This window comes from Melanerpes formicivorus, unplaced genomic scaffold (assembly GCF_026170545.1).
Source record: "Melanerpes formicivorus ecotype bairdi unplaced genomic scaffold, bMelFor1.0.p_v2 SCAF_1, whole genome shotgun sequence".
In the NCBI taxonomy this organism is placed as follows: Eukaryota; Metazoa; Chordata; class Aves; order Piciformes; family Picidae; genus Melanerpes; species Melanerpes formicivorus.
Genome location: NW_027142353.1, coordinates 8,310,185 through 8,334,537, shown reverse-complemented (window position 1 = coordinate 8,334,537; position 24,353 = coordinate 8,310,185).

Genomic DNA, 24,353 nt, shown 5'->3' with positions numbered 1-24,353 from the left:
GGGAGGTTGGAGTGAGGAGAGGGCCAGCCTTTTCTTGGTGGCAAGAAACAGGACTAGAGGAAATGGTTCCAAGCTGTGTCAGGGGAGGTTTAGGCTGGATGTTAGGAAATATATCTTCACTGAAAGGGTTATCAAACATTGGACTGGTCTTCCTGGGGCAGTGGTGGAGTCACTGTCCCTGAATGTGTTTAGGCAGTGTGTAGACCTGGCACTTAAGGACACAATTTAGTGTTGACCCTTCAGTGCTGGACTGGATGATCTTTGAGCTCTCTTCCAACTGGATGTATTCTCTGATTCTGTGATTCCATCTCCTTATACTTCACTCTATGATTCTTATTTTTGTGTATTACTGCTTTATCCACTTACTATGGATTGTATAAGAGAGACATATATTAAATAAGGTTCAGAGTCAAGTTACTCTTTTATTCTCTGTGGTTTTTTTTTCCACAGTGTTATCTAATACTGTAATGAAAATGTATTTTTTAGGTGGTGTTCCTGTTTCAGTACTGATTGTCTTTAACATATATTAGTGCAATTAATTAAATTATTTCCCTAATGGATCAGTGTCTTAATCTAAAACTAGACTAATTTTCTCGCACTTTGAACTTCAGCACCTGGTTCTTCATTATGTATGGCCAAATCTTCCATGTCTACATTACAAAGGTAAAACATAACAACTACTTTGTTTTATTGGTACATAATGGTAACCTTGATTGTTTTGTTGGTAAAAAGTCAAAGAAAATGGGAACACAGAAAAAATGCTGACCAGGTTTTATTAAGTTATTTTGTGCAATAAAGCATGAGATATGGCGCAAACTATTTTTAGAGAATATGATAACTTGCTACCCTGGGCTAACATAGCTTACTCTCACAGGCCCCTCTCTCCCCACACAGATGTGAGGGAAAGCAATATAAAAAAATAAAATGGATTTAGATCAGTAATTTCCCAAGATAATACAGTGCAAAATTCCCTTAATCTGTTGGCAGAATACATGCAGCAAAATGCAGAAGCAGCAGCAGAAGACAGTGATAAAATTGTTCCTTACATCCAGGCATGCAGAGAAGCTGCCAGCCCAGCATAAAAGACCAACACACCAAAAAATGGAAATCAGACTAAACAATCCTAGTTCCTTCAGCCACTCCTCATGAGATCTGTTCTGAAGACCCTTCACCAGCTTATCTGCTCTTTGGATGTATGTAAATATTTATGTATGTGTATGCATGTATATTGTGGACACATTGATCAACACAGACACAAAGCACTCACACGGGCAGGAACAGAACCAGTGGCCCCATCCTGATCCTCTTTCTGGTTGACCAGGATGAGGGTGCCTTAATGGCAATAAATACTATGTGTAAATTGGATCCCTGGAGTACTTGAGCTCAGACAGTATAAAAGCTCTATGACTCTATTGTCTCACCATGCATGTGGCAGGGCAAGGCTGAGAGCCCCTAAATATATTGTGAGATTACAAGATATGAATAGACAGGTGCTAGTTTCGATGGCTCTAGTAGATCTGGAGGAGGGTTGCTGAGCTGGGCAGTTGTCTTAATGACGAAGAGAGATTTTTCTGAGGAGGAAACTCCCTCTTTCAAACCACTGCAACAGCACCACTGAAAGCTAAATGGTACCACTCTGTGTACATGTCACTCGTACACACTTGTCTTTGTGATTTGGAGACAACACCTCTTTCCTATGCAGTTACAGAGGCAAAACAGTTAGTTGCAATTTCTATATGTTGGTGAATAGGTATTGACAATTGATGGAAAATCAGCTGAGTGACTCTGAAAATCTTCTCCCGTTCTGCATAATGCTGTAAAATTTGGGAGTCTCTAAGGAGAAACTTAGGAAACCTTTGCACAAAGATCCTTAATAGGGATATGTGTTTCCTCAGAATGGTGTATCTTCACTTTTATATCTACCTCTTTATATATTTATTTATTTCCATTTTCTTTTCCTTCTCCTACTTGGTTCAGTCAATTTTTTTCTAGATAATATATCTTAGCATTAACTCTACTAATGATCTGTATCGCTTCTGCATTTGAGAAGTGTGGGTTGAGGGTAATGTTACTTTTCTAGTATCTCAGCCTATAAACTAATTTTAAATATTCACTTGCTTTTATTGGTTTTTCTGGTAATGAAAGTTTCTTCTCATTTTGTGTTGTGCTTTATATTTCATCATATTTCAAATCCCTGATGCCTTTATAAAATTCCAGGACTTAAAAAAACCACACTTCATTATATTTCATCTTAATGAGCATTCGTTTACCCATCTTCATAAATAAACTACTCTGCATTGCCTATAAAGCAATATTTCCACATGAAAGCTAGTTTTATTCATTAACGCAGAATGTACCTTTCCCTGAAGAAAAAAAAAACAGAAAGAAAGATTGCTCTGGATGTTTCTTCTCCTTTTTCACTCTTGGCACTGTTTATTTTGATCATTTAGAAACTAAGAAACTGTTGTCCTGCTAGACTCAAGGTTAATTTCCTTAGAAACTGAAATTAAACTTACAGACAAGGCATGCAGAAAGTACTAAATAAATTGTACTCAAGTGAACAGACTAAAATGGTTGCCTGAGAATTGTTCCTTAATATAATAACAGCATAATCAAAAAGCAAGATCACATGTAAAAATTACTTTCAACAGTGGTGGGACTGGGTTTCAGCACGATGGCTTCTAATAAAAGATAATTTTTGCCTGTGTTTTAATGAAACAATATTCTGAATCTTCATCAAGTATTAATGGAGCTGTCCAAATTTGGTAACATGGGTTTCAACCCAAATCCTATCAAATAAATATTTGTAGCTTAAGTATACATATATGAACACATAGGCATAAAAAAATGTGCTTAAGTGTATAAGCATAAACACATATATGTACAGGCCTTCCACTAAAATGCAGCAGCAAAACCAAAATCAACTATTGAATAAAGAAGTAATGATAACACAAAACACTGTGTGCAATAATTGTAGTAGGAAGATGGAGCTCAGTTTCAATTTACACATACTGAAACTTCCCCCCCCCCCAAAAAAAAAAAAAAAAAAAAAAGCTAAGCTTTTCTTTTTGTTGAAATTAAGCTATTTTAAAAACTTTTGTTTTCTAAGTTAGAGAAGCATAACAGTTTGTTCACTTAATGCATTGCTGATTTTTTCACAAGATCACAAAAGAATTAAAAAATAAAAGGAACTTTTAATTTGTATTTCACTAACTTAAGACATTCTTTGCAGCTTCCTGTATGAGATATCCATTTTGTAAAGAAGTACCTTTAATGCATTGCTTTTCACAAAGGTGTTGAAAGACTCAGTTTTTATGTTCAGTTTAGTTAGTATGCCTCTTTGTGTTATGGACAACTCAAATTTTTACCTGCATGATGATATCTTTTATGATGTAGCCTAATATTTCCTAAGAATAAGGCTCTACTCTGCAATTATTACTTGGCACAATCACATAATGAAAGAAAAACTATTTAAAAGACTTTATCTTGCATTAAGCTTTTAGTACAGAAATTCATGCCTGTAGAGGCTTGGAAGATGTAATCTATATCAACTCATTCAGGACTTGGAACTGCATCTTTCCCATGAATGGTGGGATGACAAAACTGTCTGTCAGAATATTTATAGTCTAACATGTATTTTTATAATGGGGAAATAAAATAGAAAATTAAATTATGAGGGGCAGTTCATCCAGACAAAGTTTTATCCATTTTACACAAATATTTTATTAATTTTAAAGAATGATTTTCCAGGAATAATATGAATACTGAGGCAAGTATTTATTGCAACTGCAATATGTCATAAAGGTGAATTACTAAAACAAAGGGGGCAGGGGGGGAAGGAATATAATATTATTTCTGAGGAAAAAAAAACAATAAAAACCTTTCAAACAAAAAAACCCCAACAAGAGCAGAAGAATCCCAGAATGACTGAAGCTAGAATAGACCTCTGAGATCATCAAATCCAGCCTGTGACCTAACACCACTACATGAACCAGACCGTGCACCCAATCTTTCCTCAAACACCTCATATCCAGGTTTCTCTGAAGTGTCTTCTTACCTTCCAGTAGATTGACAGTCCCCCCCAACTTAGTGTCATACGTGAATTCACTAACAGTGGACTCAATCGCCTCATCCAAGTCATCAATAAGGATGACTTGAAAGAAGAGCAAAGAACAGCAAAGTAGCTGGTGAAAAGAACTTCAATAAAACACTTCCACATGAACAAATATTTTTACACTTTGGGTTCACTCACTCTTTTCTGACTGTTTGAAAGGGGTTCAGAATGAAGTCAGTTGCACATTTAAATAAGTTTGTTTAGATTGTGAATGTTTCTGCTGTACATTATTTTCTTTGAATTCTGCTGCTATTAAAGACTTGTACCTTACAGACAAAGACAGACACAACCATTATATGAATGGAGTGAAAAAGAAGCGCAAGGAATTGCCAGGGCGGGTGCTCAGCTATCACCAGTAATGGCTGTGGGAGTATACCAGCTGCAGTGACTGGAGGAAGAATTATGTCAGTCTTAGTTGTGCCAAATTCTGACAAGAGCTAACCAAGAACTAGTGCATGCATGGTAAAAAATGTTATCAAATACACATGTTAATGGACTAAATATGTAGCATGAGTCTTCAGAATTGCTTTGAAAGTGTATTAGTTTTAGGCTGTACCTTTAAAAATTTCCGCATATCTTGAACAGAAAGTGGTAGAATGTAAATAAATCCCCATAGGGTGTAAAAAGGAAAGTAATGATAGTTATAAACAATACCATTGGAGAGATACCTATCATAAGGATTAGTTTGGTAAAAAATCTTTATTTCGTTTTCTTTGCTCTGGGAGATACTAACTCTGTGTTTCTTCTGGCTTCTGTTTGACCTTGGCTGCATTGTTTTGGCTAAGTTCTAACATCTCTGCTTTTTTCTCTTGTCCCTTTGTGTTCAGGGGCCTAAAGAGGGGGGGGGCAGGGAGGGGGAAGCTATTAGCAGCTCTCCTGTTTTTTAGCTAGGGGGGTTCTTGTGCTGTTTATAAATTGCAAATACCTGTTAATATTGTAACTACTGTATATTTTGTACATATTCATTGCATTTCATTGTAGATTGTAGTTTTGCTTGTAAATACAGCTTCATTTGCTTCCAGCTGGGCTCGTCTGGCAAATTTAATGTTGGAGGGCAATTTTTAACCCACCACAGAAAGGAATGAGCATTTCTAGATGTAAATCTGATGCTGAGTCATACATCAGTTACTGTGATGAAAATCTGTCCTACACCTGTTTTATGGAAGGATGATGTCTGCAGTAAAAGCAATCATAGAATCTCCAGTACTTTTTGGCAGTATAACCTTTATGATATTAGCAGTTGAATGTACATGGCAATTTATTTATATTTTCTTAGAATGATTAAATTAAAATGCCATATACATATTTATAGATCTAAGATCAGGCTAGAACATTATAATTTAATCATACTTAATGCATAAAAAAAGAGTATATTTAAACTCTATCTTTAAGCTTAATAACCCTAATTAAATTTCAATTAACCTGCCCGAGAAAAAAAAAAAAAAAAAAAAAAAAGAAGGAAAAAATCTTGAAGGTCCAATATTGCAATAAGGATTCCAGTTACAGAAAGTGTTGACATCCTCCTGGCAATACAGTCATACAGACTGAGCTTGGATCAGGGCTCCTCCTACCCTGTCCACTGCCAAGGACTTTATGTCATTTCACATCATTCTCCTAGGACTGCCAGACTCTTGCCCCATCCATGCTGCATCAGGGATGGTGTCCAGCTCCCTCAGCCTTGCCATGCTTTCCAGGACCATCCATAAATCCATGCCCTGGCCCATAAACTTGGTCAGTCTCCATGGTCCTGATGGCAATCCTGGGGTCCTACCCATGTGAAGCTGCTATGCTGTGCCGCATGTGATGGCCCAAAGTTTGTAATGTTTCCCTTTCTTCTATCTGTCTGAATTCATCTGCCTTCATCTTCCAGCCATTGGGTAATCGACTTGATAACAAAGGAGCATGTGTTTAACTGTGTCCAGTTCTGGGCCCCTCAGTTTAGGAAGGATGTTGACTTGCTGGACCGAGTCCAGAGAAGGGCAACGAAGTTGGTGAGGGGCTTGGAACACAAGCCCTATGAGGAGAGACTGAGGGAGCTGGGGCTGCTTAGCCTGGAGAGGAGGAGACTCGGGGTGACCTCATTGCTCTCTACAACTACCTGAAGGGGGGTTGTAAACAGGCAGAGGTTGGTCTCTTCTCCCCAGGCAGCCAGCACCAGAACAAGAGGACACAGTCTCAGGCTGTGCCAGGGGAAGTTCAGGCTGGAGGTCAGGAGGAAGTTTTACACAGAGAGAGTGATTGCCCGTTGGAATGGACTGCCCGGGGAGGTGGTGGAGTCGACGTCACTGGAGGTGTCCAGGAGGAGACTTGACAGGGTGCTTGGTTACATGGGTTAGTTGATTAGGTGGTGTTGGATGATAGGTTGGATGCGATGATCTTGAAGGTCTCTTCCAACCTGGTTTATTCTATTCTATTCTATTCTATTCTATTCTATTCTATTCTATTCTATTCTATTCTATTCTATTCTATTCTATTCTATTCTATTCTATTCTATTCTATTCTAAGAATAAGCTAGCAAGGAAATTTATATTGCATTCTTCAGAATACACTAGTGATATTATCCCAATCTTCCATTTTGTTCACACTTGAAATAGCAAACTTTCATATTCTCCTGGCCATGAGGGGATTGGTCTCTTCTCCCAGGCAACCAGCACCAGAACAAGAGGACACAGTCTCAAGTTGCGCCAGGGGAAGTTTAGGCTCAAGGTGAGGAGAAAATTCTTCACTGAGAGAGTCGTTAACCATTGGAATGTGCTGCCGAGGGAAGTGCTGGAGTCACCATCCCTGGAGATGCTCAAGAGGGGATTGGATGTGGCACTTGGTGCCATGGTTTAGTTATGAGGTCTGTGGTGACGTGTTGGACTTGATGATCTTTGAGGTCTCTTCCAAGCTTGGTGATTCTGTGATTCTATGCATGTTTACCTATACCTACATCTAGCTCTTTGATACACAGCTCATACATTAATTGAAGGAGTAAAGAAGTTTCAAAGAGCTTCAGTTCTTGTCTGATGTGAATCCTTGCCACAGATTCACCAAGAAACATCTGAATGCAGAGAATATGTGTATGTATGTGTGTATATATATATATATATATATATGTATGTATGTATATGAGCTATTAGTACAATGTCGTGGATGCAGTGCAATGATTTATTAGATTGAAACATTTTTTTAATATACATTTTATGACAGCTGGTGATTCTGAAAAACAAATTGCGAATTCAACCTTGAAAACATTATTTTTATTTTCCATCTGCAATCACTCAAAGTCCTTTTCTACAGTTATGAACCACAGAAGACCTTCATACACACAGTGTAATAAAAGCACACTGCCCTGTTACAACTGGAGTCTACAGAATGATAATGGATAGAGATGCTGAATCATAATTAGTGAAAACAGAGTAAAAGATAGCATTTTTGTAATTCAGCTTCTTTCAAGAGCAGCATGTTCTTCATAGATGCTATTGATTGATGATTTAAATCATTATTTCCAATTAAGTATCAAAAAGGAAAAGAAAACACTGTGTGGAAGTGTTAAAGAATGAAAGGGAAAATTCACATTAAATAAGTATGCTTAGGCTGAAATACTAGTAAAGCTTCTACTTTGTGGACTTGTGGACTCTCAAAGTCATGCTGTTGATTAAACTAAAGTCACTCAGTTATCTCTGTAATCTCATTCAAATACCAAGAGAATAATCTAGCATACTATCTTCAATGGTTAACTATAGCTAATCTTAAAGTTATTACAAAAATATTAAAATTTTAATTTTAAGACAGAAAAACGGGTGTTTAAGAGCAAAACAATATTTCCTCCAGTGTCTGTTTTAAATTTTGTTGTGCTTAAATTAAGCCTGAATATTTTCCTTACTAAGGTCAGTGTAAAGACTGAGATTCTGATACCCTTTCTGTAAAGTTTACTCTTCTTACTATGGCAGTATACTTTCAAAACTGATAGATATAATTGTTGTTTAAAAAAAGCACTTCATAATTGTGGTCTAATCAGCTCATTAGTTTATCTGATGAAATAAGAAATCAGCTCCAGATTAAGCCTTCTAAATGAAGGTGCACTCCTGCAAATCAGCCATTTATGCTCTCATTATACTCAGTGAAGAATTAGGCAATACACTCAAGGGAACCTATATTGATACAGAGCACTCTAACTTTGATACTGAGAAGCACAATTTCGTTGCCAAAATATAGGTTTCTGAAGTAATCTTTCTTGTTGCAAAGCCTAGCTCCCATTAGCTGATCCAAAACAGTGCAGGTCTCCATTCAGTTGTTGGATGACCTAAGTTGTCACATCGACCAGGAGTAAAATTGTACATAAATACGTTACTGAGTTCTCAAATGCCCAGGACCTATGTGAGACTACCAGGAAGTATGCAAGACATAAAGGAGATGTTTACTGCAAGGGTGATAACTGGCGGCAATCTAGGATAACCTGGGGAATTTCAAATACTGTTAGTTATCCAAATTTAGGCCACGGAATTAAATCCTAGTATATATGGCACCTTCCACAACCAGAAAACTTTTCAGTTTTCTTTCTACACAGAGGCATCATAGCAAGATAGCTAAACTATCTGCATTGTGCTGGAAGCTATTACCAAGGATCTACAGATCACCTCTCTTTTCTTGGAGTGGTAGCTGCAAGCCAGGTAGGACATCACAAGCCTTAATACTTTTAAGACTCAGTGTTTATGTTTGGAAATCTAAACTTGATCTCTACATGCACTGGCATTAAAGTTTATGTATCCAAAAGTTCAAATTAGTTACAATCACCTGAGACATTCTAAGGCATAAGAAGCATCTTCAGAGTAGAGTAGAGACCACAAAGGACCTGTGGATACCATGCCTTTGAAGAAGACTGTGTTAACTCCTTATAGGATTTCAAGTCCACATAGGATGCTCAGGACATCTCAAAGAACACTAGGTGTCTACGTGTGGGCAAATGAATGGAGCCCTAGACGTCTACATCTGAATTATTGTGATATATTAGTTAAAAGTGTATGCGGCCATCTAAAGTATATTTGACATTAATTAGTTGAACCATGACTTTGTGAGCCTCGTTCTCTTTTCATTTAAAGGGAGACAAATTTCGTATGGATGCACAAAGATGGGTGAGACTAATCTTGTTTTCAGTGTGAATGAGAGATCATTTGCAGAAATTATTCCATGTTGCAGAGAATAATTTATTGCCACTTCTGTGGTTTTCAGTTTCACTAGTAACCCAGAGTAAGTAAATACTATGTAAATAAACCAATTAAGAAGTAAGACTAGCTGTCTCTGTTAGCTTTGTTATTGCAATGTTATTGCAAGAAATCTGAATAAGACAAGGTGAGATATGGGTCAGCGAAAAAAATAGTCCTTGAAGAGTTTAGGGAAAGAATGAAATATATTCTTTTCCCAGAAGTGCAAGAAACACAGAAGTGGGTGAGAAAAAAAGGAGCAATGCCTGCAGCAAAAATATCATAGTGACTGATAACTTTAAGGGAAATAAAGGGAAAGTTATAATAACATAAGAAATGCATAGATATATAGGTTAATCAGTGAAGAAATATAAGGAGCATAAAGTAGATAGTGCCATGCCTGAGTCAAAGTTTTAAGAGTTTTATTTGAGGAGTTCAGCTGAGTAGCTAAAGCCATATAATCAGAAGCACTGAAGATTTAGTAGAAAGAATAAGCTAATGAACTCTATGGGTGGCTTTTCTGTTCTTCAGATTTTCCTTTTGTTATAGAGACTGCATGAAACTTAATAGTAGCCTTTTCAATCTTTAATGATCTTCTACATCAATATACAATTCCAGTTCTCTATTTTATTTCTTTTTTTTAATAACTTCTGGTCTCTTGGAGAATTTGTCTGGGTTAATTTTTTTCTTTAACATTATTTCTGATTAAAGTTCTTACAGAAAATAACGACTAAGTTAAATGCTTAGTTGGCTCCAATTACTTGAACTATAATTGTGCACTCTTTTTTTCAGAAAGTTTATTAGAAATTGTTATGAAGCAGCATTTGAATTTCTTCTCATATATAGTGTTTCTTTTCAGTAACCTGTGTTTACCTCAAAAATCTTTCTAAATAATATTTTGATCTTCTTCTGAATTTTGTGATGTTATGAGGGGAATCAGGATCATTTTTTGAGAGATCTTTAAGAATTATATGAAGCAGAAATATATTTTACGCAGCCAAAATCAACAGAAGTGGTGGTTTGGTTATTCCTTTAAGGATCAGTTATAGTGAGAGATAGAAAATACAGTTTAAAGAGAAGGTGGTCAGAAACCATCAGGAACACTTTTTTTCTACTTTCCCCCCCAACAAGAATTACTCAGACTTTGTTACTTTTCATTTTTCTGTTTAATTCACTCAAAAATTAAAGCAATTGATGTGTGAATCACCAGTTGATTTCTCTATATGAAGTAATCTACTTGTAGAACTAAAGTATACAGATAGACAATGACACTCCAAAAAATGTGCATATGTCATCCAAACTCATCTTTATTTCAGTCATTCCAAATCTATAGACTTTTACAAAGTCATTCTACAGATACTTTATGCTATGTACTATAGATGTTATTTTTAAATTTTCAAATTCAGTTTCAGTCCTAGCAAGCCAAGTCATTACACAAATAAGGCATTGAGCCCCAGGGTGGGCACAGTGTTACTGTAAAGCAATGTCATGCCATGATGCACATCTTGGAGCACTGTTCTGTTAGTCTGGGCAGAGCATCAGACTTATATAATCAAATGGCTTCCACCCTGGAGATAATTTTGTTTTAGAAAAGGTCAAGATTGCATCTCTGTGAAGACACATTCTAACATCCAGCTTAGTAATATTACCCAACCATCACTCAAAATCTCCTTCCGTCTGAAAAGCATGAATGTCTAAACTAGAAATTTCCTGTTCAGGTGTGATGAATAAAAATTACTTCCAATCTTCTACCAGAAGACAAATAAACTGAAAGTCACATGTCTTAGTGTCAGGGAATCTAAGAAATCCTACCCGTGAAGTGCTGGAGGTCACCAAAATGCACATGCTTCCAGAGTCCTTGTACACACCTGTTCATTCAGACTGCAGTACAGGAAACTAGGAACCCTCCACATTTTCCTCAAGAACAAAATCAGCCTTACAATACCAATGTTATTTGTTTTCCAAACATTTTCTTTTTTAATTGGATTTTTTATTTCTTATTTCTCAGGTTAATCAGTGAAGTAGCCCAAATGGGATTTGAAAATGGGCACTAGGTATATAATTATGGTTGTTTTCTTCTTTAGTTTTCCAGTGACTGAACAGTTCTATTTCTTTGACAAAAGAACAGTAAATTTCATAATGATATTTTAATAATAACAGTTTGAAATGTAACATATCAAGATACCAATAAATAAATAAATTTTAAAAGATCTAAAAGTCTTCCTTTCATTCTCAATAAATATTTATTCAGAGAAAACCAAAAAGTTCAAACTAACAAACCTCTTCTCCTCCATATACTTGATATATATATATCAGATAATCTGTATAAAGAAATAATTTACATACAGTCTGTTCTGATATTTCTTTAACCCAGAACGAGCTACCAATTAAAACCCCTTAGGCCATTTTGGCAAGAGAGCTGCTCAGGACCGACACCAGGACCGGCATGCTTGAGCTGAGAGGCACTCTATTTTGGTTTCTTTCTGGGGCCTTTCGGGGTGGGAACACCTTGTCAAACAGGACTGACAGGGTCATCATGTTGTGTGCCTGCTTGAGAGGGTGACATCAGCTGTGGCAAATCTAAACAGAGGAGAGCTGAGCCACACAATGCCATTTTGGCAAGAGAGCTAGTCGTCCACTTGATTGCAGCTAGCAGCACGTGCTGGGTCAGCCTCTGTGGTAGCTTGGACAAAATATAGTAATAAGGTAGAAAATATACATTTAACAACAAACAATAAAACCACCAAACTTAATCACACCTGCCTGAAGAGATCCACCCATGGTAACGACTTGGCCAAAGGCTACTGGAAAATCAGTAGGCACCCAGACAGAGCCAGTGCACAAGCATGCAGGTGTGCAGGCTTCTAGCTGCAGAGAGTGCTGGAGCCTGGCACATGGAGTGGAGGATGAAGGAGACAACACCTGTGTGAGGTGTGACCAAGTGAATTGTCTTCTCAATCTGGTGGTCGAGCTAAAGGATGAAGTATCAAGACTCAGGAGTATGAGGGAATGCTAAAGGGAGTTAGATATGTAGGAGTAGGCTTTACAGACCCCTCCAGTTGTGGGAACCAACCCCAGAAAAAGGGGGGAATGGATACAGGACCCTCTTAGGAAAAGCATGGGGAATTAATCACGGGCCTCTTTGCCTCCCCCATTGCCCTTGCACAATAAGTATGAGGCCCTGCAGGTTGAGGGCAATGTGGATAAGAAGACAGAAGAGGAACCTTCTAGAGGAGAGGTCTAAAGAAAATCAGTCCCCACCAACCACCAGGACTAGTGCCACAAAGAAAGAGAGGAGGGTAATTGTTTTTGGAGACTCTCTCCTGAGGGGAACAGAGGGTCCTATATGTTGTCCTGGCCCATCCCATAGGGAAGTCTGCTGCCTACCTGGGTTCCCAGGTAAGGGACATTACCAGGAGACTAGCAAAACTAATCCAGCCCTCTGACTATTGCCCCTTGCTGATAATCCAAGATGGAAGTGATGAGATTGGCAAGAAGTGCATCAGGACAATTAGAAAGGAATTCAAGGCCCTTGGACAATTGATTGATGGGGCAGGAGCTCAAGTGGTGTTCTGCTCAGTTCCCTCAGTGGAAGGGGTGTACACTGAAAGGAAGAGGAGAACCCATGCCATAAACAAATGACTCAAGGAATGGTGCCAGCAGTGAAATTTTGGGTTCTTTCATCAAGTGGCAACTTTTACAGCACCTGCTGGATCTAGATAGGGTGACTCTATCTAGAAAGAGCAAGAGGGCTCTAGTAGCACTAGAGTTGTCAGGGCTCATCGGGAGGACTTTAAAATAGAGTTGAAGGGGGTGGGTGATGAAACCAGTCTCTCCAGAGAGGAGAGACAGGGATACAAACTACTGTTAGAGGAGAAATCAGCAGCCCAGCTGAAGTGCATGTACACCAATGCACATAGTATGGGTAACAAAAAAGAGACACTGGAAGTCTTGGTTCACCAGGAAAACTATGCTGTAGTTGCCATCACAGAAACATGGTGGGACAATTCACACAATTGGAGTACTGCACTGGGTGATAAAAAACTCTTTAGCAGAGACAGGCAAGGGAGAAAAGGAGGAAGTGTGGCCCTGTATATTAGGGAATCTCTTGATGCCACAGAACTTGAGGTAGAGGATGAAAGGATTGAGTGCGTGTGGGTTAAAATGAGAGGGAGGGTCTGTATAGACCACCCAAACATGATGAAGAGGTTGATGAAGTATTCTATAAGCAACTGGAGGCCATCTCAAGATCTTCAGATCTTGTCCATGTGGGTGACTTTACCCTGCCAGACATCTGCTCAAAACTTAACTCATCAGAGAGGAGGAAGTCCAGAAGGTTCTTACAATGTATGGAGGACAGCTTCCTCCATACAGCTTGACCTGCTGCTCTCAAATAAAGAAGGGCTGGTGGGGGATGTGATGGTAGGAGGCTGTCTAGGATGCAGAGACCATGAGATAGTGGAGTTTTCAATATGCAGGGAAATAAGGAGGAGCAGTAACAGAACCCTTACTTTGGACTTCCGGAGGGCATACTTCAACTTGTTTAAGAAACTAATTCGTAGAGTACCCTGTGTAGCAGCCCTTAATAACAAAGGGGTCCAGGACAATTGGACCAACTTCAAACAGGAACTCTTGAAGGCACAGGAACTGCCAGTTCCCAGGGACCAAAAGTTGAGCCGCTGGGGAAGGAAACCAGCCTGGATGGGCGAGCAGCTCTTGAAGGAATTAAGGGAAAAAAAGAGGGTGTATCATCTTTGGAAAGGGGGGGAGGCAACTCATCATATGCTTAAGCATTTTGTTAGATCATGTAGGAGAAAAATTAGAGGCAAAAGCCCAGTTAGAACTCAAGCTGGCCACTTCCATGAAAGACAATAAAAAGCATTTTTATAAATATATTAATGCTAAAAAGAGGGGCAAGAGGAACCTCCACTCTTTATTGGAGCTGAAGGGGAACACTGTAACAAAAGATGAGGAAAAGGCTGAGGTACTAAATACCTTCTCCATGACTCCATTTTCAACAGCAAGGCAGGAGGACTTCAGGATAACTGGCCTCCTGAACTGGTCGATGAGGTCAGGGAGCAGTATAATCCCCCTGAAATTCCTTTCAGGGTCAGTAATTCTGCCCCTGAACTCATCACTGGTTAGGCCACATCTTGAGTACTGTGTCCAGTTCTGGGCCCCTCAGTTTAGGAAGGATGTTGACTTGCTGGAGCGTGTCCAGAGAAGGGCAGCAAAGATGGTGAGGGGCTTGGAACACAAGTCATATGAGGAGAGGCTGAGGGAGCTGGGCCTGCTTAGCCTGGAGAAGAGGAGACTCAGGGGTGACCTTATTGCTCCTGAAGGGAGGTTGTAGCCAGGTGGGGGTTGGTCTCTTCTCCCAGGCAACCTGTGACAGAACAAGAGGACACAGTCTCAATCTGTGCCAGGGGAGGTTTAAGCTGGATGTTAGGAAGTTCTTCAGAGAAAGAGTGATTGGCCATTGGAATGATCTGCCCATGGAGGTGGTGGAGTCACCACCACTGGTGGTGTTTAGGAAGAGACTGGATGGGGTGCTTGGTGCCATGGTTTAGTTGATTAGATAGTGTTGGTTGGTAGGTTGGACTCAATGATCTCCAAAGTATTTTCCAACCTGGTCTATTCTATTCTATTCTATTCTATTCTATTCTATTCTATTCTATTCTATTCTATTCTATTCTATTCTATTCTATTCACTGGAAGAAAATGGCTTGCATTAATTGTTAAATCAGGAGAGCTTTAAAAAAGATATGATTGTTCTTATCTGAAAGTGCATGTGGGTACACATATGCATAAGTATGCATTATTTTACATTAATTATTATTTATTTGAAATACTTTACTAGTTATTTTATACTACTGCTATCTGATGTGATTTATTGCAGTGCAAGAGAAATGAAAGTTCTTTTAGCCATTTTGATTTTCTTCTGCCAGCCATATAGGAACAGAATGTTTTGCAGACAAACAGTCTTCTAATATTCCAAATAAATGGTGTGATCTTTAAGATCTCCTGGGTTACCTTGGAGACCAGAATGTATTCTGTCTAAAATTAAGTTACAAGATGTACTTATATTGTTTCTGAATTATAATTCAGTTTTCAGAATTGTTAAAGACAGCAGAATAGAATTTGTTGGGGTTTTTTTGTTTGTCATTGGTTTTGTTTCTTGTTGTTTGCTTTGTTTTTTCAAAAAAAGGTACGGTAATACTAAAGGCAGAAGAAAAAATTATATTCACCAGTAGTCATTTAAAGCTTGGCGTCTACATCAGCTGAGCTGTCTTCTTTAGTTGCTGAGTGATAACGATTTCATTTTATGCAATTTTACTTTGAACTACTTAAAGGTTACTATGGAAACCTCTACTCTTTTCAGGTAGTAAGCCTCACTATGTGGGGAAAGTGGCATATCCACTGAGACATTGCTGGAAAAGCAACTCCAAATTGCTTTACCATTCTCGAGCCAATGTTAAACTAAGATTTCTATGTCTGGTAAAGATAGAGAGTATTTTCAGGAAAACAAAAAAGTTTGCCTAATTTTTTTCATATCTGCTAAACCCCTGGTTTTTTTTACTTTTACTCCTTAAAAGCCATAGTTAGGTTGATCTCTAGCTGTGCTTTGGCTCTCCTAATTTTCTCCCTGCATAACTTTACTACATCTTTATAGTCCCAATGAGAGACCTGTCCCCGCTTCCAAAGGCCATAGACTCTCTTTTTGTTCTTGAGGTCCAGCCAAAGGTTGCTATTCAGCCAGGATGGACACCTTTCCCTTCAACTTGGTTTTCTGCACACAGGGACAGCCTGCTCCTGTGACTTTAAGCCTTCCCTCTAGAAGTACTCCTATATCCTTCAGGGTGGCTTCCCAAGGGACTTTGTCAATCAGCCTCCTGAACAGGTGAAAGTTTGCCCTGTGGAAGTTCAAGGTGGCAGTTTTACTAACCCCTTTCCTCAATTACCTAAGGATAGAGAACTCAATCATCTTATGACTGCTGATATCTAGATGCTCTCCAACCTTTACTTCCCCCATAAGTTCTTCCCTGTTCACAAGATGCAGGTCCAGAAGGGCACCTTCCCTGATTGGCTTCCTCACCAGTTGTGTCAGGAAGTAATCCTCCACACGCTGCAGGAACCTCCAGAAATGTTGTCTCCCTTCTGCATTGTATTCCCAGTCTAATTCTTCATATATAGTAATCCAGTCCTGTCTCCTAGTTTCTAAGAAAGGAAGACAATGATCTGGAAATCATATTTATCTGCATTTCTTTTTAGTTGTGCATCAAAAAAAGAGTAAATATATAGTTTTGCACCTTATAATTGACTCTGTAGGGCTTTATCCTTATTTGATTTTATCTGCTTTCATTGGAAAACCTCCAATTTCAAAATTAAACAACTCTCAGAAATAAAGCCAACAACAAATCTTTGACAACCATTTCTATAAGGTTTTTGATGGCCAGAATTTAATTTAGTATTTTTGGAAGAGACACCAGTAAAGACTTCACTTTTTAATTTGCATTCAAAATGGAATTGAAGGGCAGAAGAGACAAGAGATTCCTTTGCCAAGAGCAGATGTTACATTTCTCATCTCCCAAAGTTACTGAAGCAATATCCAACAGTAAATCATTTTGTTCTGCTACATCAAAGACTTACCCTTCACTGTCAACAACAAACACTACACTCAAGTACATTTTCTGTTCATTCTGCATAGCAAGTCTGGACAAATATAATAATTATCATTAATGTTTAAATGACAGATTTTTTTTTGCAGGAATTCATATTCAGGGAAGCTTTTGTGAGATATGAAAATATCAGGCAATTTTAGCTCCACTTTTTTTTTTTTTTTTCAGTTTTACTGCAATTATGACAAAATCAAAGTGTTATAGTCCAGATTTAAGTGAAGGTTTCTTCTTTTTTATTTCTCTAAAAAAAAAATAAATAAAAAGCCTGACATATAGACTTATTTGCTTTTGACAATATATCTAATTATAACTAATATATCTAATATAATAATTTAAAAACTTTCATTCAAAAGCAGAAAAATAGTGCTTTTCTTTTTATGTCTCAGATCAATTTTGATATGACATTTACACTCAATAGTGCAGCAAGGTAAATACTTGATAGTTCAGGTTCTCCAGACTGATTATTGTTTTGATAAATACGCCAACACAATTCACATTACTCTTAAATAGCTATCCTCGTATGAGCGCTCATATGAGACTTTTGGTAATTAGCTATAAAACATAATTTTGATTATTTAAAGGAAATTAGTAATATTTCTAGGGATATATTAGACTTAAGAAGCATGAAAAAAAATATATTCTTTACATATTTAAAGGTTTCCATTTCTTCTTTTAGAACAGATAAAAGAGAATGTATTCATGAATGTAAGAGGTGCCATCACATGAAAAATAACATGAAAGAAAGAAAGAAAGAAAGAAAGAAAGAAAGAAAGAAAGAAAGAAAGAAAGAAAGAAAGAAAGAAAGAAAGAAAGAAAGAAAGAAAGAAAGAAAGAAAGAAAGAAAGAAAGAAAAAGAAAGAAAGAAAGAAAGAAAGAAAGAAAGAAAGAAAGACACAAAGAATTTGAATTTTACTCTCTTGCTAATTGGTTATTTAAAAACAGGATGAAGAGGTTGATGAATTATTCTATACACAGCTAGAGGCTGTCTCAAGATCATCAGATATTTTTCTTATTGGCGATATTAACCTGCCTGATATCTGCTGTGAACACAGCAGAAAGGAGGCAGTCTAGAAGGTTCTTAGAGTGTATGGAGGACAGCTTCTTACCCCAGCTGCTACGTGAGCCTACCAGGGGTAAGGCTTTGCTTGCCTTTCTTTTTACAAACAGAGAAGGGCTGGTGGGAGATGTGGTGGTTGGAGGCTGTCTGTGGTCCAGTGACCATGAGATAATTGAGTTTTCAATATGCAGTCAAGCTAAGAGGGGCATCAACAAAACCTCCACTCTGGACTTCCGGGGGGCGGCCTTCAGGTTACTTAAGGAACTAACTCAGAAGGTACCTTGGGAAACAGCCCTTAAAATCAAAGGGGTCCAGGAGTACACTTTTTGTTTCAAAGATATTGATCCTAAGAGCACATTTAGGCTCCTTCAGTTGTTATTCAACAGAATATTGTGTTTGAGGTCACCAGTTCTGCCACTCGAAAAAAACAATGACTGTGCTAAATCACTGACATTATCATCAAACAAAATTTACTTTCAAAACAATTGTTTTTCCTAGCTAGTTAGTTAGGCATAAATACTGTAGTCTTGGATGTAAATTCTTAATGTCAACCTTAAACAGTCTGTAATAGACTTTACAGATGTCATTACAGTGATGGCTGACATATAAATTTATGGGATAGAGGACATTATGGATGACAATTTTAAAGAGAATATTTGTTTCTAATGGATATTTGATTAAGGAATACAGTGAACTCTTTACCTTCTGTGTCTGTGTTTTGATAAAGCAGGGAAGCTGATGGAAGATCTCCTATAACTTCAGTGGTAATCAATATGGGAAGAGAACAGCTCAAGATAAATTTGAAAGTATTAATAGAGGATTAAAGCAATTAGATGATCTGAATCCACAGAAACAGATGGAGGAGGGTGAGAGTAAACTTCAATGAAAAACCTTTAAATTTTAATTACAGAGAAAGGAAAAATCTGTATGGTTGTAGGCAAATTTTACTCAGCTACTTTGTTCGATCTCACTTCACACATTATGAATTACATTTATTCAACCCTCTGCTGTCTTTTCAACTGAAAAAATCAGTTGAACCCTCCTAGGGTTAAGAGAGACTCAAAGGTCATCTTGCCCATCCATCTCTGCCATGAGCAGGAACATCTCCAACTAGATCAGGCTGACCAGGGCCACATCAACTATGATCTTGATTTTTCCAGAGACAAGGCCTCAACCACATCCCTGGGAAACCTATTCCAGTATTTTACCACTCTCATTGTAAAGAACTTCCTCCTTATGTCCAGCCTAAATCTATCTGCTCTACTTTAAAACCACTGCACCTAATCCTATTACTACAAGCCCTTCTGAACATTCCTTCCTCAGTCTTCCCATAGGTTCTTTTCAGATACTGAAATGACACTGTAAGGTCTCCCTGGAGCTTTCTCTTCTCCAGGCTGAACAGCCCCAATTCTTTGAGCCTGTCTTTGTAGGAGAAGTGCTCCAGCCCTCTAATAATCTTTGTGGCCCTCCTCTGAACCTGCTCCATCAGGTTCATATCCCTCTTGCGTTGGGGACTCAAGAGCTGGACACAGTACTCCAGGTAAAGCCTCACCAGGGCAGAGTGACAGAATCATCACTCTTGACCTGCTGGCCATGCTTCTATTGATGCAGCCCAGGAAGCAATTTGCCTTCAGAGCTGCAAGTGTACATTGTTGTCTTACATTCAGCTTCTCATCCAGCACTGGCCCCAAGTACTTTTCTGCAGGGCTGCTCCCAAATTCATCGTCCCCTAAATTGTATTGATATTGAGGATTGCCCTGACATAAGCACATGACCTTAAGCTTTGCCTTATTGAACCTCATGAAATTCTCTTTAGCCCACCTACTCAGGTCCCTGTAGATGGCATGCTGTCCCTCAGTCTTATTAACTTCACCACTCAGCATGGTATCATCTGAAAACCTGGTGAGGGTACACTCAATCTTGTTGTCGATATCATTGAGGAAGATACTGAACAGAACAGACCCTTGAGGAACACCACTTGTCACCTGCCTCCACCTGGACCATTGACCACTACCCTTTGTAAGCAATCTTTCAACCAGTTTATTTTCCATTGGACAATCCACCCATCAAATCCATATCTCTCCACCTTACAGGGAAGGATGTTGTGGGGGACTGTGTCAAAGTCTCGTTAGATGACATCAGTGGGTTTTCCCTCATCCACCAATGTTACACCATCACAGAAAGCCACCAGGTTGGTAAGGTATTACTTGTCCTTGGTGAAGCCATGCTGACAGTCTCGAATCACTTCCCTGTCCTCCATGTGTTCCAGTATAGTTTCCAATTCCTCTGGATTGTGGTAAAATTATTGATATTCTCTGCTTCAATATTGCAGATACAGTCATCATTACTTCTGAGAAATGATTAAATGCTGTTCCATAAATATGTGCAGTTGGAGGCTTCCACAGAGTCTAGAAGTTCAAACAGAAGCTATCTATGGTGCATGAGTACCTGATTTGTTTGTCATCCATGTGGGTAGATCTTTGCCTTAACTTCATACCAATCCACACTATAATCTCACCTTTACCTCATGTACACTTAGCCTTAGAAGCAATATTTGAGGTATATCCAGTGGATATTCACCTTTTAATTTTCTTCCCAGCTAACATTTTACAAAAGGTGTAACTGATATTGTATGACATTCAGTGTCAGAAATCTTCTTACATATTTGAGCAATTAGACTACATATCACTGCTCTTAAACCTCTCTAAAGAAACCACCAAGAACCCCAAATTATCTCAGACTGGTAAACTGTCCAAAAGTACAGAGTCTGTAATAACTTGTCAGATATTCTATATTCTTAAAATATTAATTCAGGTAAGCTATACTACAAAATTTAGAAAAGAAAAAGAAAAAAAGAAGTTGCCATTTTAAAGGGCTTTTTTTTTTTTGGGGGGGGGGGGGGGGGGGGTGAATTGCAAATAATTAAAAAGCACAATTTTTTTTTTCCAGTCAAGGAATAGCATACATTAAAAAATTACATAAATTATTATGATAATAGTTTCCTGGCAATACTTTCTTTATATTATTTTTTATTTTTTTTTATTTTTCCTTTTCCCTCTCCCTCTTCTTCTCCCTCTCCCTCTTCTTCTCCCTCTCCCCCTCCTCTCCTCCTCTCTCCTCTCCTTTCCCTGAACAAAATTATTCAAACAGCACAGTATCATGCATAGAATGCAACTTTGAAGATGATCCAAGTTTGGTGAGGTATTTTTTGTTTAGTTCTCTTTGGGTTTTTTTGGTGGTGGTGGTGGTGGTGGTGGTGTTTTGTTGTTGTCTTGGGTTTTTTGTTTTTTTGTGGGGAGTAAGATTGACTTAAAATAATGATCATAAAATCTTAATACTGTAATTTCATAAGTTTTAATGCCTTTCAACATTGCAAAGATGCTCCTCACTCTTCTGATTGACTTTCTTCCTTCCACTGATGCTAGCTTCTTTCCTCACACTTTGCTCACCATTATGTCAGTATAACTCTTTGTAGGAGTGTAGTACAGTTTAATTTCAAAGAGATAGACTTAAAATAACACTATATTTGGAAGGCTATCTTCAACTCATTCCATTTTGAGAAGCACTTAACACATTCCAGCTAGACTAATGGAATAGATGCTGCAAGAGGGTCTGCATAAGATCTCTATGACCACTGAACAATTTTGGTTGCTATGACAGATCTTAAGGATTTGTATTTAAAGCATTGCCCTGTAAACACTTTGAAGAGTGTAACCAAGATTGCAGAGAAGTACACAAAAAGAGAACAAGGAATACAAAGTTTAGGCAGAGGAAAAATTTCTAAAGTCCAAACCATCATCCCATGAACCAGTGGCCACAGGAAACAGAATCCGGTGCCTGGTGAGTTAAGCAAGCATTGATTTAGGATTTCTATTGGTTTCTACCAAACTATAGAGACAGGTCTGTATTCAATAGTCAAAGTAAAGTTTCAAAACTCAGATTTGTTGTATATGAATATAAAAAAAATCTATAACTGAGATTCTTCAATGAAAAAAAAAACAAACAACACACCACACCTAATAAATACTTTTGAAACAGGAAGATTTAGTCGACATTAAACTAATCTACCACTTCATTGCATTACACTTTTGAATTTTATTTACTATACTTTAAATAAGAGCTTTCTAGTAGTGTGATAGATGCTTTGTAGGAGATTAAGCAACAAACACTACATTTTGGTATATGAAATAGGACAATAAGAAGGACTAAAGCTGAATACAAACACTGCTAAAACTTCATCGATTTAAATCTGATTTCCTCGGATTCATCCAAATTTGTCATTTAAATTTTTTCTATCTATCTTATATTGTTTGAATTTTGACTTTTCCATGTCAGTAATACATTAAAGTGAAGGTGAATCACAAATATAAGTTTGTGTATGTCTTGTAGAATATTCATGACAATGCAGGTAAAAACGGTGTATGTGAAAGTCTGTGTAGAGGTAGAAGTTTATATAAAAATAATATCTTAATAGTATTGAAATATTAAATCATACATTGACAGAATTAATATTTGAAATTCATCACTGATGATTTCTAGAGGTTAGAGAGATGATTATGGAAATCATAAAACTGTAACAATACAAGAGAATAAAAAATTTAGTGGGAAAAAGATGTCCTTTCTGAATTAACTTAGAATTTTAGAAACTTTCAAATGTCACTGATCTTTAGGGGATTTTAAACAAGTCTATGGAGCCTTACATAGACATTTATAAAGCAATTTATAGAGATCTTTTGCACACATTGTGACTCAGGTTATCTTTTATCAATCAGAAGTTTTGCCCAGAATCTGAAAATCCTATTTTCCTTAGGGACATTCTGATAACAGAATGTAATGTGTGTGGCACAGAGGAGTGCCCCATTACCCTTTGGAGCTGTAAAGATGATATTTTCTAGAAAATTGAGTCTAAGTTCCTATTATAGCACCTGTAGTTTAGTTTTGTGGAGATTCTCTGTTTTATCACAGAATCACAAAATTCATAGAATATACCTGGTTGGAAGAGACCTTCAAGGTCATTTAGTCCAAACCTCGACCCAGCTCTGAAGGGTCAACACTAAACCATGTCCTTAAGCACCAGGTCCACATACTGCTTAAACACCTCCAGTAATGGTGACTCTATTACTGCCCTGGGCAGACTATTCCAATGTTTGATAATCCTTTCAGTGAAGAAATACTAATACCCTGATGCAGCTTGTATCCATTTCCTCTGGTCCTGTTGTTTGCCACTAAGGAAAAGACACTGGCCCTCTCCTCACTCCAGCCTCCTTTCAGGTAGTTGTAAAGAGTGATGAGGTCTCCCCTCAGCCTCCTTTTCTCTAGACCGAACAACTCCAGCTCCCTCAGACACTTCTCATAGATGGTCTAGGCCCTTCATCAGACTTGTCATCCTTTGGACATGCTCAAGCACCTCACTGTAATGAGAGGTCCAGAAATGAACACAGTACTTGAGGTATGGCCTCAACAGTGCCGAGTATACCTCCCTGCTACTGTTGGCATGGTGTTTCTAATACAAGCCAGAATGCCATTGCCCTTCTCAGTCACCTGGGTACACTGATGACTATCAACCAATACTCCCAAGTACCTCTCTAAGGTGCAAATTTCCAACCACACATCTCCAGGTCTGTAGTTTACCATGGGGCGGTTGTGACCCAGGTGAAGGACCTGGCTCTTGACCTTGCTGAACCTCATACACTTAGCCCTAGCCCATTGGTCTAACCTGTCCGCATCTCTCTGTAAGTCTTCCCTACCCTCCAGCAGATCAACACAGCCACCCAGCTTGTTGTCATCTGCAAACTCACTGAGGGTGTATTCAATCTCTCAGATCATTGATAAAGACATTAAAGAGGATGGGCCACAGCACTGAACCCTGAGGGAACACCACTTGTGACCTGGATGCCGGCCAGCCAACTTCATTCAACACGACTCTTTGAGCCTGACCATCCAGACAATTTTTTTGTCCAGTGCAGAGTGCACTTATCCAAGCCTCATGCCAGGAGAATGCTATGGGACACAGCATCAAAGACTTTACTAAAGTCCAAGTAGAAAATGTCCACAGCCCTTCTCTCATCCACTAGGCAGATTATCTTATGGTAGAAGGAGAACAAGTTAATCAGGCAGGACTTGTTTTTCATAAACCCATGCTGACTGTTACTGATTGCCTGGCTGTCTTGTATGTGCCACATGATGGCACTGAGGATGATGTGCTCCACAAACTTTCCTGTCACCAGGGTCAGACAGACAATCCTGTAGCCCCCTGGATCATTATTCTGTCCCTTCTTGTAGATGGGCATCACATTTTCCAGCCTGCAGTCAACTGG